This window comes from Physeter macrocephalus, chromosome 10 (genome assembly GCF_002837175.3).
Source record: "Physeter macrocephalus isolate SW-GA chromosome 10, ASM283717v5, whole genome shotgun sequence".
Lineage (NCBI taxonomy): Eukaryota > Metazoa > Chordata > Mammalia > Artiodactyla > Physeteridae > Physeter > Physeter macrocephalus.
The window spans coordinates 52,907,355-52,922,154 of record NC_041223.1 but is presented as its reverse complement, the minus strand read 5'-3'; the positions used below and the strand labels follow the sequence as shown (position 1 = coordinate 52,922,154).

At 45.0% G+C, this 14,800-nt stretch overlaps 1 long non-coding RNA gene across 1 annotated transcript; it reads left to right on the top strand.

The window, feature by feature from the left end:
- The first annotated feature begins 10,638 nt into the window (after positions 1 to 10,638).
- LOC114486967 (uncharacterized) lies at positions 10,639 to 12,128 on the top strand. The gene is made up of 3 exons (XR_003681474.2): positions 10,639 to 10,707; positions 10,943 to 11,154; positions 11,454 to 12,128. It is a non-coding gene; the product is annotated as an uncharacterized lncRNA (long non-coding RNA).
- The last annotated feature ends 2,672 nt before the right edge of the window (positions 12,129 to 14,800 follow it).

Genomic DNA, 14,800 nt, shown 5'->3' with positions numbered 1-14,800 from the left:
CATTTCAGCCTTACAGATGCAGGACACCCAGAGGGGAGTCCAGAGTAGACAGAGAAAATGGGGGCCAGATTCAAATTGCAATATGTTGTTTAAGCATCCAAGTAGACCTACTATTGGAATCCAAACACAGTGTTTTATACCCATGTATATGTGTGTGCACAGACACATACAACCTTTAATTTTAAGAATTGGCTAGCCCTCCAAATTTCTCCTGCTAGCAGAGGATATTATCCAGTTGTCCCATTTTTTTCTCAGCCCTTGAAAGGAAAAAGGGTGACAAAACTGGGGCTGTCGAGGGAGCCCAGAGCCAAGCTAGACACGCGGCCCTTACCTGGGAAGAGGCCCTGCTCTCATCCCGGCCTGAGGCGTGAGACCAGCACCGGTCATCTGAGTGGGGTGGGGTTCAAGTTCATCTCTCCCCCTCATCCCATTCACGAATGCCTTCTAGGTTTGCCAGACGAACCACACCCCCGTACTTGCTGCCCTCACATGCCCTGGCTCTTGCTGGCACACATGGGAGGCGTGCAAGAAAGCAGGACGAAGCCTGCTACACTGCTGGACATGACTGATTGCAAATTCTTCCTAACCTTGAGCTCAACCTTGCCTCCCAGCAACTTCTCTCCGCGGCCCTAGTTCTATCTCTGGATTTACATGGGGAAGTCCACTTTGCCCTCCATACGGAAGACTAATTCTTTATGTTTCTAGAGGATCATGGTGAGACTCGCACCATCAGCCTGCCTTTCTCATCTTGCCTTTCTCCATTCCAGACCCAGGACATGCTCCCCCTGATCCACAGACAGACTGTCTTGCACATACTGTTCAGCCTGCTGGAATCCCTTCCCACCTCCCTTCTCTGTCCGGCCCACTCAAAGTCATCCTTCCAGATGGTTCCAAGGGCATTTTCTTGGCAAGACTCCCTACCCTGTCCAACAGCGAGGACCCATGACGCTTTGTAGGAACTCCTCTTACAGCTGGCCTCTAAGTGCCTGGGAAAGAGTGAGGTAAAGTTTCACATATGTGGTGAGCTGTTTTATAGGGCCTCAGATCTAAGAGCACATGGCAGCTATAATATTCACAATCAGACCTGATGAGAAATCGGCCTGGTTCTGAAATATAATATTCCTAATTATAATAAGAACAATGGCATTGAAATGGACAGACATTATCTCCGAGGAGAACCAGGATTGGCAGGGGATCAGAGAGCATGAGAACCCAGGGATTCACGTGGAGAAGGCCACGGTTATGAGTTCTTGATCTATAGATTTCTGTCAGCCTCAGAAGAATGTCTAAGGAGACATTCCTTTTCTTTTCTTTCCTCATTGAACAAAATAAGATTTATCACGGAGCCAGGTGATACCACAGAGAGTCCTATGCCTACCACCTTCTCTACTTCTCCCAGGCAGCTTTCAACTTAGAGGGCCCCTTGTCAACTCAGAAGGACAAACAAAAAGAGATTTTGTCCTAATAGACAGTGAACAGGGGCTCAGTTGACAATCCAGGTGCTAAATGACAGTATCGTATCAGCTTCAATTTATTGCACACTCCCTGTGGCCAGGCAATATGCTAAGTGTTACACCCATCTTACCTCATTTGCTCCCCATAGCTACCTGTGATATAGGTGTTCATGTCTGTAGAGCAGCGGGCCCACCAGAGGTCAACATTAAGGAGCAGACCTACCCAGCTGTGCCCTGGATGGTGGTTACTGGGTCTCACTGCTAATGGAGAAGTAGAAACCAATTAGTGATGTTACGTTTGTTTGTAATCAGTGAACTTGCCAAATAATTATTGAGCCCCTCTGATGGGTGAGACACATGGAGTAACTTACTCTGGCCATGCAGATAGACAAAGTCAGGTCCACTGGCACCAGAAGTGGGTCTCCTGCCCTTCAAGGACCACCTCTTCCAGGAAGCCTCCCTGTCTTCCTCCAGTTCTTGTTCTTTCTCTTGGAGGGCCATTCAGGGCTGCACCTCAATCCTCTGCTCCCTTAGGTTGGAGGTTATCTATTCTGTGTGTGTGTGCGTGCGCGCGCACACACACAATTATGTCTTCTCCTCACTTAGGGCAAACTCTGAGGACAGCTGCTGCCTCACACTCAAGGCTCTGTGATGCAGCATTGGTGTCCGAGAAGCCCAGGGTTTGAATCCCAGCCCTGCCACTGCCTCTTTTCATCTCTGATTCAGCCATTTCCAAGGCCAAATCTCTGACCTGAGGGCAGTTGCCATATCTTTCTCTTGGTTCCTGGCTCTTTGCCAGGTAGCTGGACGAAGCCTTGAGCTCTGCCCTGTAAGAATCCTCCAGCCTGTCTGATGGCAAAGAACTGGCTTCCCCTGCCTTAGGGCTCAGGTGCTCCAGTATGATCATCGATAAATCTCTGGCAGCCAGAGAACATACATCAGCAACAGGGGAGGGAGAGGAGGGAAATTTAAATGAGTCTTAGGGGATTGGAAAATTATTTGGTGAAATGTTCCTAAGCTTTTTCTACTTAATATGCACAAATTTCAGGGGCCATGTGCGCTAACAGCTCTTGATTTATGATGTCTGTATTCTTGCACTGTATTTATGCCAAATTATGAAAAAGGTAGCGAGACTCAAAAGAACCTTTTAAAAATGCTTTGGGACCCATCATGGGGTCGAGCCGTTTATGTCAATCTTTGCCACTACTTGGTTAAAACAAGGGCTCTGGGTGCTGACAGCAGAGTAGCTAATTGGTGTTGGATCCCAGCCCACCAGGAGTCCTCCTCTTCTTAGAAACTTTTTCCTCCCTTCCTCCAGACCCCTGCCTCGGGTAAAACCTTTTAATGGCTGCTGAGGGCAAGGAGGAAAGCCCACCTTGGGTAAACTTCATGGGACCAGGTCTCACTCAGCTGCCACAGCCCAGAAATATTCCCAAGATCCCTAATTAAAATGCCTACAGTGAACCAATATGCTCCTGCTTCATTGCCCAGGGGTTGCAAAGCTCCCTGCTAATGCTGAACACTAACTAAGCGCTGTGTCAGCCTTTCTTGTCCCATTACAGTGTTATTGTCATATTTATTAGCACAATTCCCTGTTGGACACTGGTTGGAATATCTGAAAAGTGAGTTAATCACTCTCCTTGGCTAGATGGGGAAAATGCTTGGCCATTTTGGCCATTTCCCTGAACACACATCAACTTTGCAATTTGTGCTCACAGCAACTGCCCGCCAAAGACAAGCCGCCCTGCCGGTGTTCCCACACTGGATGGGGAAGTTCTCGCAAACTGTAATTGTCTTGCATTCACGAAACTGTAAGATGACTAGGTTGTTGCCATTGTTTTTATTTCAAAGAACAGTTCTGTTATCTGTTTACTAAAATTTAACAACCTACAGCACTTCCATGAATTAATTAGAGTGTGAGGGGAAAACAAACACAAACATCACCCATCACGTTGTTCCAAATCATTTCAGCCCAATTGCTTGATATTCGGAATTCAGTTTACTTTTGCACACTCCCTCTATTACTCCCTCCTGCTTTGTCTGTCTGGCTGCCTGCTTCCGCCCTCATTTGTGGGAGACGTATTTTACCCAGAGTAATAGAGAAGTTGGATGAGGAAAACAGAAAACAAAAACAAAAACAAAAACCTCTTCGGGATGTTTGACAAGGAAGGAAAGACATGTTACTATTACAATTTTGTTCTTGGCCACAACAGGGATGTATATCCCGATACCTTCTTCTTCCTCCGTGCCCACCAGAAAAATATTCTCAAGTCGTGCAGCAGGAGAAGGTTAAGGATCTAAATACTATATATAAAGTCTGTGTGGAGAATATGTGTGGAGAATCAGGGTCAGGGGAGTGATATGTGAGCAATGTCTTAAAAGACACAGAATTTCATCACGTGGAGAAGTGAGGGAAGACATGGGAAGAGAAAGTGAAAAAACACAGAGGCTTTGAGAATGTATGGGAAAGGGCAAAAGGCTCATATGGCCTTTTTCATTTATATTTTTGCCTATGTTTTATAATATGTATACTGCATTAATACAAGTGTATGTATATAATCTATGACTATACATATACTGGAAATGTGCGCTCAAGGAATTATTCATGATGGAGAACACAGTCCAAACATTTGGCACCTATTGATGTAAGCAATGGAGTCTATGTGAGATGTTTAAGCAGCTGAGTGACTAGAGTGGATCCATGTGTTACAAAGGTAACCTTGCTGCAATGCACGAAGTGAGTGAAGGGAGGAGGAACTGTAGGGAGAGGAGCAGGGCTGAAGCCCATGGTCCAGGAGAAGGGTGACAGTGAGGGCTTGAGCAAGGGCAATAGAGGGTGGAGGGAGAACCTGAAAGTGCAAGAACACTTTTGGAAGTAGCATCAATTAGAACTTGGTTTCTAGTTGGAAGGCATGGGGTGAGGAGAGTTAGGGATTCTGAAACTGTCATCTTGGGTAGCTGAGGAAGCAGTGATCGCTTTCATGAAGTCAGAATAAAGGAGAAGGAGAAGATGTGGGGAAGGGAGCAAATAATGAGTCCAGTTTTGGACATGTTGAGTTTAGGGTACCTGTGGAACACGTAGGTGGAGATGTCCATTAAAACAGTTGAAATTCCAACCTGGAAGTTGGGAAGCTAGCCAAGCAAGTCTTTGGGTGCATAACCCCCTCATGTAACCACCCATCCCCCTATCTGTCCATACATCTCCTTCGATCCCTCCGGAAAACACAGGGAGCAGCTCCACGCCAGGCCTGCTGCTCTCGTGGTCCAGGGAAGGGGCAGCTAACAGAGAGGCCATTCCTGGGCTGATAAGGCACTAGGCACTTCAAGCATGGCCTCTGTCCTGGAGGCTCACACAACAATCCTGATGCTACCACTATCAGCTGAGGAGCTCAAACACAAGGGCACTCATTCTCACTCCCCTCACTACAGCCCTCTTCACACTGCCTGCCACATCGGGGCCAAGAGTCACCGGAAATCTTCAGTCAGGGGCGTCAAGTGGTATGCAGATAAAGTCACCCCAAAAGCCCCCAGAAAACCCCTGGTCCCCAAGTAAGGCGGCTATCCCAGTGCTTTCTCTCAATGCCTGGACACCAACCGAAACCATGACAGGCCAGTCAAAGCCAATTCACACCATCAAGTATGAGTGAGGAGAGTGCTTGAGTTATATGTTATAGCAATGTATTTTCAAACTTCTTCATGCACAACCATCACATATTGACCGTCCTCAAATCAGGGATTCTAGGAAAACTTTACAGGTTAACATAGTGGCTCTGGACTGGGATTCAAGAATGCAAGCTCTTCATCCTAACTCTGCTACTGTCATAGACCCTGCAGCAAGGGCACATCAGTCTCCTTGCAACGAAGCTGTTAACCAGTGCACATGCATCCAAACATCAGTGTCAAAATTCAGGTCACAATAATTATTATTCATTTTCAACAGGTTAATCTCTCAAGTATAAGAGGGAACTCCCAGATTGAAGAGTTCAAGAAAATCTAGTTAAAGGGATGAAACTTAGATTAATGATTTTCACTTGAATAGAATCTGTATCCTCAAGACTCCCCCACCCAACTGGTGCACAAAACATCTTAGGATGTCTCCTAAGACATCCTAAGATGCCTTGTGTCCTACTGGGAGAGGTAGAATGCACAGTGGGAGCTGCGTCCACAGCATAAACTCTGAGGCGCTATCAGTACAACCCTCCTCGTTGAGTTCCATCAACTTCATGCACTTTATGAACTTGCACCGCTGGGGGAAGAGGAGAGAGGGGGAGACTCCAGTTGCCATTTAAAAAGAATCTGGAAACATCAGATCACCTCCTCTGCCCTGAGTGGAGAGTTGGAACCTTTGTGAGGTAGGTCCCCCGGCCATCTGGAGTGGGTTTGACAGATATGTGACTGACCTAAAATTCAAAGAAATGTAGGTGTTTGTTAAGTCATGAGAGACCATCATGAGGCACATTTAGCATTGATAGTTTCCAAGGAAATAGATGAAAACTGTCAGTTGAAATCTTAAAACTGCTGTGCACTGAATTGTACACCCCCAAAATTCATCTGTTAAAGGCTTAACCCCCAATGTGATTATATTTGGAGAGGGCCTTTAAAGAGGTAATTAAGATTAAATGAGGTCGTAAGTGTGAGAGCCTGATCCAATGGGACTGATGTCCTTATAAGAAGAGGGAGAGACACCAGGGGTACTCATGCACAGAGGAAAGGCTGTGTGAGGACACAGCAAAAAGTTAGCCATTAACAAGCTAAGGAAAGAGGCCTCAGGAGAAGTGAAACCACTAACACCTTGATCTTGGACTTCTAGCCTCCAGAACTGTGAGAAAATAAATTTCTGTTGTTTAAACCACTCAGTTTCTGGTATTTTATTATGACAGCCCAAGCAGACTAACACAGGCACTATAAATATTTTCTTCTTTAGTACCAGAAAGAGATCACTGCTGTTTTCATCCTATAGATATATAATCAAAATAAATACAACTTGTTTTTGTGAACTTCCTTGTTTTCTTTATTGTATTGTTTGCTTCTTGTTGTTCCTCATGTTACTTCTGAATCAACCTACCCCTACTCCTTTCTCTAATCTGACCAGAACTCATCACTTGAGGGAGTGGAAGTTCCATCCCTCTCTCAGACATCGAGGATAGGGTGAAGACAATTACAGGCTCTGCTGATTTGCAGCACTTTGTGTAAATGAGGGCTGCCCAGAATGCCCGTAGTCAAAAGGCATCCTCCTGGAGAAAAAAATGTGTCTTCTTCAATCCCCCTGAAGTGCCCACCACTGATTTTCTGTTCTGCTATGACACTAAGTCAAAGAGGTCAAAGAGATAAAAATGCTGCCCTAAAGACTTTTTATTCCACTTCCAAGGGCAGTTTAGACACAAATTCACAGAGAGGGGACGGTGGGTAAGTGAAATTGATGGTGCTACATAGCATCATCCAAACAAGCCCAGCCCAGAGGGGGACATGAAAATGTTCAGCTCCCTTCATGGTCATGAGACATGGACCTATCATAGCTCCTATGATGTCACATCGTATTCATCACATCTGAGCTCCTTGTCACCACTGAGCCAGGCTTCACATTACATATTGAGACAGGGTGTCCGGCGACCCTGACTTCTGGGGCAGACATTCTCTCACCAGAGAACCAAGCTTGCTGTGACATACAATCCTGTGCAGGAGCTGTCAGGGAGCCTGAACGGCAGCTGCAGAACTGTGGGCAGCCCAAGGCACCGACAGCAAACATGGCAGCCAGCTGGGAGAGGCAGGGAACGGCCACTCCCAGGAAGGCAGCCAGAAGTCTGAAGGGTGGCTCAAACCTTCCCAGAAGTAGAGTCACCAACAGGGACATTCTCTAAAAGCTGCTCTGAAAGCCAAAGAATAACTCTTCCAGGAGACACTATGTGAAGGATTCAGAGGATCACAGTCTCTATGGGTGAACTAAGCAATATCGCCAAGGATATCAGCTCCAAACCCTCAGACCAGAGATAGGGATGGCCTAGGGCACAGTGGAGTGCTTAGCAAACTTTGGATCCTTAGCTACAACCTTCGCAATATTTGTCATGTCTGAACACCTCCTATGATGGTTAATTTTACGTGTCAACTTGACTGAACCGTGGGGTAACCAGATATTTGGTCAAACTTTATTCTAAGTGTATCTGTGAAGATGTTTTTGGATGAGATTAACATTTGACTCTGTAGACTGAGTAAAGCAGATTTGCCCTCTCTAATGTGGGTGGGGCTCATCCAATCAGGTGAAGGCCTGAATAGAACATAAAGGCTGAGTAAGAGGGAACTCCTCCTGCCTGGTGGCCTTTGAGCTGGGACATCATTTTATTCCTGCCCTCAGACTTGAACTGAAACATCAACTCTTCTTGGTTCTCGAGTCTTCCAGCTTTCAGACTGGAACTACATCATTGGCTCTCCTGGGTCTCCAGCTTGCTGACCACAGATCGTGGAACTTCTCAGCTTCCATAATCATGGGAGCCAATTCCTTTTTTTTTTTTTTTTTTTTTTTTGGCCACTCCGCATGGCTTGCAGAATCTTAGTTCCCCAACCAGGGATTGAACCCGGGCCCTCGGCTTAGCAAACTTTGGATCCTTAGCTACAACCTTCGCAATATTTGTCATGTCTGAACACCTCCTATGATGGTTAATTTTACGTGTCAACTTGACTGAACCGTGGGGTAACCAGATATTTGGTCAAACTTTATTCTAAGTGTATCTGTGAAGATGTTTTTGGATGAGATTAACATTTGACTCTGTAGACTGAGTAAAGCAGATTTGCCCTCTCTAATGTGGGTGGGGCTCATCCAATCAGGTGAAGGCCTGAATAGAACATAAAGGCTGAGTAAGAGGGAACTCCTCCTGCCTGGTGGCCTTTGAGCTGGGACATCATTTTATTCCTGCCCTCAGACTTGAACTGAAACATCAACTCTTCTTGGTTCTCGAGTCTTCCAGCTTTCAGACTGGAACTACATCATTGGCTCTCCTGGGTCTCCAGCTTGCTGACCACAGATCGTGGAACTTCTCAGCTTCCATAATCATGGGAGCCAATTCCTTTTTTTTTTTTTTTTTTTTTTTTGGCCACTCCGCATGGCTTGCAGAATCTTAGTTCCCCAACCAGGGATTGAACCCGGGCCCTCGGCAGTGAAAGCACCAAGTCCTAACCACTGGACCACCAGGGAATTCCCTGCCGACATCTTATAATAGATCTCTATCTCTAATCTGTCTATCTATCTATCTATCTATACTATTGGTTCTGTTTCTCTGGAGAACCCTAATAATATACCTCCTGTACCATATTTACCTAATACCTACTAAATCTTTAAATAAATGCGTTTTAAAATGCAACTTTGTCATATTGACAACTTTAAATCAAATATTTTTGTTAAAAATATAAATATATAAGCTAACTGTAAATTAAATACACACTTATTAAAATAATAGTTCCCCTGAAAACACACACTTCTGATGGTAACTGTATATGGCACAAAACTTCTGTCTCTCATTTCGGTCCCTAGTAAATGGAGATCAACTATATATATATATATATATATATATATAGTGCGCGGGCTTCTCATCGCGGTGGCGTCTCTTGTTGCGGAGCACGGGCTCTAGGTGCCTGGGCTTCAGTAGTTGTGGCCCGTGGGCTCAGTAGTTGTGGCTCGCGGGCTCTAGAGTGCAGGCTCAGTGGCCATGGCTCACGGGCTTAGCAGCTCCACGGCGTGTGGGATCTTCCCGGACCGGGGCACGAACCCGTGTGCCCTGCATCGGCAGGCGGACTCTCAACCACTGCGCCACCAGGGAAGCCCAATCAACTATATTTTACAGTGAATTTTACCCTCCTTTCAAGTGGAAAATCCTTTCCTCTTAGGCATCAAAAGTAATACTCAATACACAATACAACAGAGAGAATGCCATTACTGTGTGCTTCAGTTATCAGTTGCTACACTTAAAACTACTCCAAGCTTTGGCTTATTATGTAGGTCTCACCGCTTTATGGGTCAGGAATTCAGGAAAGGCTCAACTGGGCAGTTTGTCTCTGATCCTTGTGGCATCAGCTGGGGAGGCTGGGACAGAAAGATCCACTTCCAGGATGGTATCTTCACTCACATGTCTAGTCGCTCCGTGTTTTATGCCTATTCCTCTCTCCCCTTGGTGTCTCATCCTCCAGCGCCTCTCCACAGAGCTTTGACTTCTTACGGCCTGGTAGCCCTGGGGCAGTCACACTTCTTATGTGGTGGCTCAGTGCTCCAAGGGCGAGCATTCGGAGAGTCCCAGAGGTTCCTCCTGTCTGTCCTGGAACGTGACTTCCGCCACATCCTATGAGCCAAGGAAGTCACTTAGGACAGCCCAGAGTCAAAGAGAGAGAATTAGACTCCACAGCTCCATGGTAGGAATGTCAAAGAATCTGCGCCATCTTTATTCCTTCACCCCATTCTTATGTACTGAAGAAGGAGAAAGTCCTCAGACATGGGATTTCCACATCATGGATAAAAGTGTATCGTCTAAGAACTAAGGCAGGAGCCAGGTTACACTGGAGCAAAGGCATCACTTTGAAGTCAGGCACACTTAGCTTTGACACCAGTTATACCACTTGCCGGGTGACCTTGAGTTTAAACTCACTGAATCTCGGGGGTGGGGGAGTGTTGTCTGTAAAGTGGAATAATGGTATGTTCCAGGGCTATCCTGTGGATACCTAGTAAAAAGTCTTACTTTAGTCAGTAAGAGTTAATGCTTTTAAGCAAACCCAGAAAAAACTGATGATTTTACAAAGGTATTTTTAAAATACTGTATTTATGATAAAGCCTATTCATACTCTGAAGGAGAATGAGACATGATACAAAGAGCCTTCTCACTTAGCTTAAAGCTGCAGTTTTTGGAGGAAACTCGCTAGCGAGCATCTTCTCAGAATGTCAAAGTTACCCCCAAATTCCTGCCATGATATTTGAGATGGCTCTGCTTAGTAATCATGTAGGGAGCTGGCAAAACAGGACCATCTTTTTTCTAAGCCATAATTAATCAGGTGTTTGCGGAGGGAGGAGAGAGTGCGATGCATGGCAGTTGGCATGCTCTGATCCACAGGTGCTCAGTGGCGGTGATCACACCCCTGAAGAGGGGCATTTTGGGAAATGCTCTGGTCCAATGCAGGGGGCAGGGTGAGCATTACTGTACTTGGAGGGCAGAGACGAGGGACGCTGGGTGCACGCAGCTGTCACACATAATGAAGCACTTGCTCACCATATAGTCACGTAAGTGAAGACCTCGTTTTTCTGAATCTAGAACTAACTTCGTTTTGCGTATAAACATGATGTATTTCTATTCATGAATCGGAATCATTCAGCTATAATATTTATAATAATAATTATAATATAATAATAATTATAATAATTATTATTAGAATATAATGTAATATTCAGCTATAATATTTTCCAGGAATTCAATTAGTACATAAACCAAGGAAAGACTGTTCTCTATTTTGTTCAGAATTCCAAGAGCTGTTTACCATTTTGGAAAATCATGTCACTGGCAGCAGCACAAGCTTGTGCTATCCAAGTCTCCAGTATCACTCGCCTGTTTTAGCTGCACTGGAGGTAGCAAATGTCAAGCACCTGATCACGTCACTGGCATCCAGAGACAGGCACCTGCACTGGAAGTAATTACAAATTATGCTGCCTTCGTTCCTCTTTGGATCTCAGGTGTGACATCATGCTGATTTTTCTTAAATTGTGGATGTGGGTGGGTTATATTATCTGGGAAATTCACTTCAGGATTGTAAACAGGGCATTAAAAATATTTGTAATAAAAATGAGGGTTGAGTGTGACAGGCCTGAGAATCCACTGCTTTAAAAGAAGTTTGTGTGGATCAAAAATGCCTTTCCAAGTGGAAACACCAAGGAATCATTTCCTTTCTGGAACCTGCTGGACCTAGGAGCAGCCCAGCCAGGCCAAGCAGGAGCAGCTGGCATTGAGGCATGAAAGAACTCTTTCTCTTCAGCCCTCACAGGTGAAAAGACATGGATGCTTCATCAGCTTTTCAAAACTTAACGCAAGACTCAGCATACTTCACATGGCCATGTGACACACGACAAGTTAAGCCTCAGTTTCCTTATCTGTGTAATGGAGATAAAAATAGCCTCTCCCATATTGACTTCCTATGTGGATTAAATCAAACAAATGAGATAAAGCATGTTTAGTGCTTCCCTCAGCACCCCTGAGCATACAGTGCTCAATAAATGGAAACATGAATTTATTACTGAGATAGGCTGGGACCTGGGACCTGGGACCATTTGCTGCAGTGCTTGCACCCGGACAAATGTCCCCTGAAGCAACAAAATACAAAGAAACCATAAGGGACTAAAAATAGCTGTGTGCATGTGCAGTTGGGGCAAATCATGGACCAAAAGACCAAAAACCCAACTGCCACTTCTGAAGAGCCAGGAGCAAAAGAAAGGTGTTGGGAGCAAAAGCAGGGCACTGCGCATGCCCCCTGCACTCAGCACCACCAAAGGGTGGGCAAACCACCTAAGCCACCCCCCCGGCCTGACCCCTGGGCACGCCCCTACCCTCACCCCATATAAGGAACCAGCTGGCCTGCCCTCAGGAAGCGAGCAAGTGAGCAAGGGAAACTGTTACTTGTCCTCGCTCCCCCCTGCTGCACCAGGGGCCCCAATAAAGCCTTGCCTGAATTTCTTGTCTAGCCTCTGATCAATATCCATTGATTAAGGAGGCTAAGAACCCTCATTGGTAACACTACTGTTCATACAGCACTTTACAGTTTATAATGCTCTTTTCCATATACTGTCTCCTTTGAACTTTATATACATTATCCCAAGTAATCTTCCCAACTTCTGAAATATTATATCCTATGATCTAGTAAAGTAGGGGTAACACCAAAGAGTGTGCATGCCCTTTCCACAACACTATGCTGCCTCTACCCATGCTGACATTATTCATTTACTCATTCATTCATTCATTCAACAAATATGTATTGAGCACTTGCCATATGCAAGGCACTGGGCCTCAGCAGTGGAGACTAACAGGAATACCATCCCTGGGAGGAGGGGAGGTTCAGGACGACCCAGAGTTGCCACGATACTTGAACTGGGTCACACTGGTAGCCACTCAAAATCCATGCTGCTCCATTCGGATTTATTATGTGCGGCTCTGAGGACAAAGAACACCCTCACAGGAGGAAGAATTTACTGGAGGAAGAAGCCGAGGGAACTTCTGGGGAAAAGATTCCCTTGTAACAATTGGAGCTTCCAACAATGGAAGGGGCAGCCCCTTGAGGATGTAGGCTGCATCCTTTGCAGACACTAGGGGAGAGACTGAGGCTGCCCTGGGAGGGAGGCCTTCAAATCCCATTCAGTTAAAGAATCTGGGAATCACTTAGAGACCACTTCTCAGAGTAGAGGTTTTTACTTTTAACTCTTCCCTTCAAATGTCAGATGTTTTTCCCTTAAGCTCATTATTTAGGTTATTACTTTAACCTTCCAGCTTCCACAGAGGGGTGACCTGGCTAGAAAATGGTCTGGGACTTAAGTGGATCCATGGTCCCAGTGTAAATTCTTCTTATCCTGTCCCAAATCCGTATTCTCAGGGAAGAAAAACAAACCCCCCTGGAAGCTGATAATCAGTCTACCAAGTACACAAGCAGAATACATGAAATCTCAACCAAAGGGCAGCCTGGGACTGCTTAATTTTGCCCAGGAAGCCATGTAACTGTCCACTGTTAGAAATCTACAAAGACTGGTTAAGTCTTTGGTCCCATGGAAATATTTTTTCCTCAGGCATGAATATGCCAAATATAGTCATAAAAGCAGTGGCCTAACAGAAATAGATTTTTTACATGATTATACTTCCCATTTATTCCACACTACTCTGGTCTCAAGCCAACTAATAAGAACTCAATTTCTCCACACTTGACCCTAGCAGATTTGGGCTGCTTCCAGGGAAACGTGTGTAAAAGACAAACTTTTCTGAACGTGCTTTTTCTTTACTCTGCTATCAGAGAACTTTTAGGTCCTTTATTCTTTACTAGGTTCATGCCAAAAGACTTCTTACTAAAAGGAGGGCAATAGAAAGAAAGGATCAGTCCATTGTACCATCACATATCTTTGGCCTTCACACATTGTCACACACATTGCATCCCAACTTCTGTTTCTGACTTCAGTTCCCTGGAGACAGTTTATATTCACCTGGTTTCATTAATACAATACACATTTGTACTGTGCTAAATACTTAGTATTAATTACATTACAAACACTCAATACAAGGGCTATATTTTCACACTGTAGGTGGTGATTTCAGGCATTAGAGCCAGTTGTTTTTATTTTTTCTTCTCATTGTTTCTATGCTTAATTTGTGCACCAAAATTTAAAGCTTTCTACAGCTTTCCACTTGAAGCATCTTTGCAAATGAGGTCTTAAAGTGATATAATCAAACATGCTTGAGTATCTTTTGGCATCTGTAAGGGGGAATTCTCAATAGGAGTGGGAATGCACTGATGGCTATTGGATTGACTCCCAAATTTCATGGCAAAGTCCCCTAGCACAGGCAACAAGGGCAACAGTATGAATCAAACCAGTGACCATAGGTTTCTCGGGACTGAAAAATGACAAAACTCTATTCCCACAGTGGAGTTCTTTCCTGAGCAATAAACCCAATGCCTCACCCAATGTTTCTGAGTTATTCACTTTAGGATAAATAGCATATCTTAAAAACTAATTGTTTGATTAAGCCTTGGCATCATCATAATTTCCCAATAGTGAGAGCACTGAATCCTAAAGGCAAGAGGTCAGCCTCTTTTCTGGAAGGCCACAAAGAATGAGAATGATTCCTATTGGCTTGTAATAGTTTAGAAATGGCTCGGCCCAAAGGAATTAAGTAACACAACCTCCAAATCCTGGCTCCAAAACAAAAAGTGTGAATGCCCCGAAGTTGGTTTTCACCTTGGGTTTTTCTCCTCAATTCTTCTTTTTTTCTTTTCCCAAGGCCCTGTCAAAACAGGATTCAAATCCTGAGGCCAGTCCCAGGCCTGCTCAAAGACTGCATTCAAGGCAGACCCTCACACATGGCCGCTATAAGTGTTAACATCAGTCTGGTGAGAGGGCTCAGGGCCTGCCTCCAGACACCAGAGAAAAACACACTCCTTGGTGTTCCACCCTGGTTTTCTCATCAGAATGATGATGTCCCAGGATGACTTGTGGACAAATGCAAAAGGGAACATAGAAAATCTCTCCTTCCAAAAGAAAACGAACGACCCATACAGCTCTGTGAGCTGACAGCCTTGTGCTACTGCTGGCTATTACTGAATCCTTTCTGAACTGCACCGGGGGATAT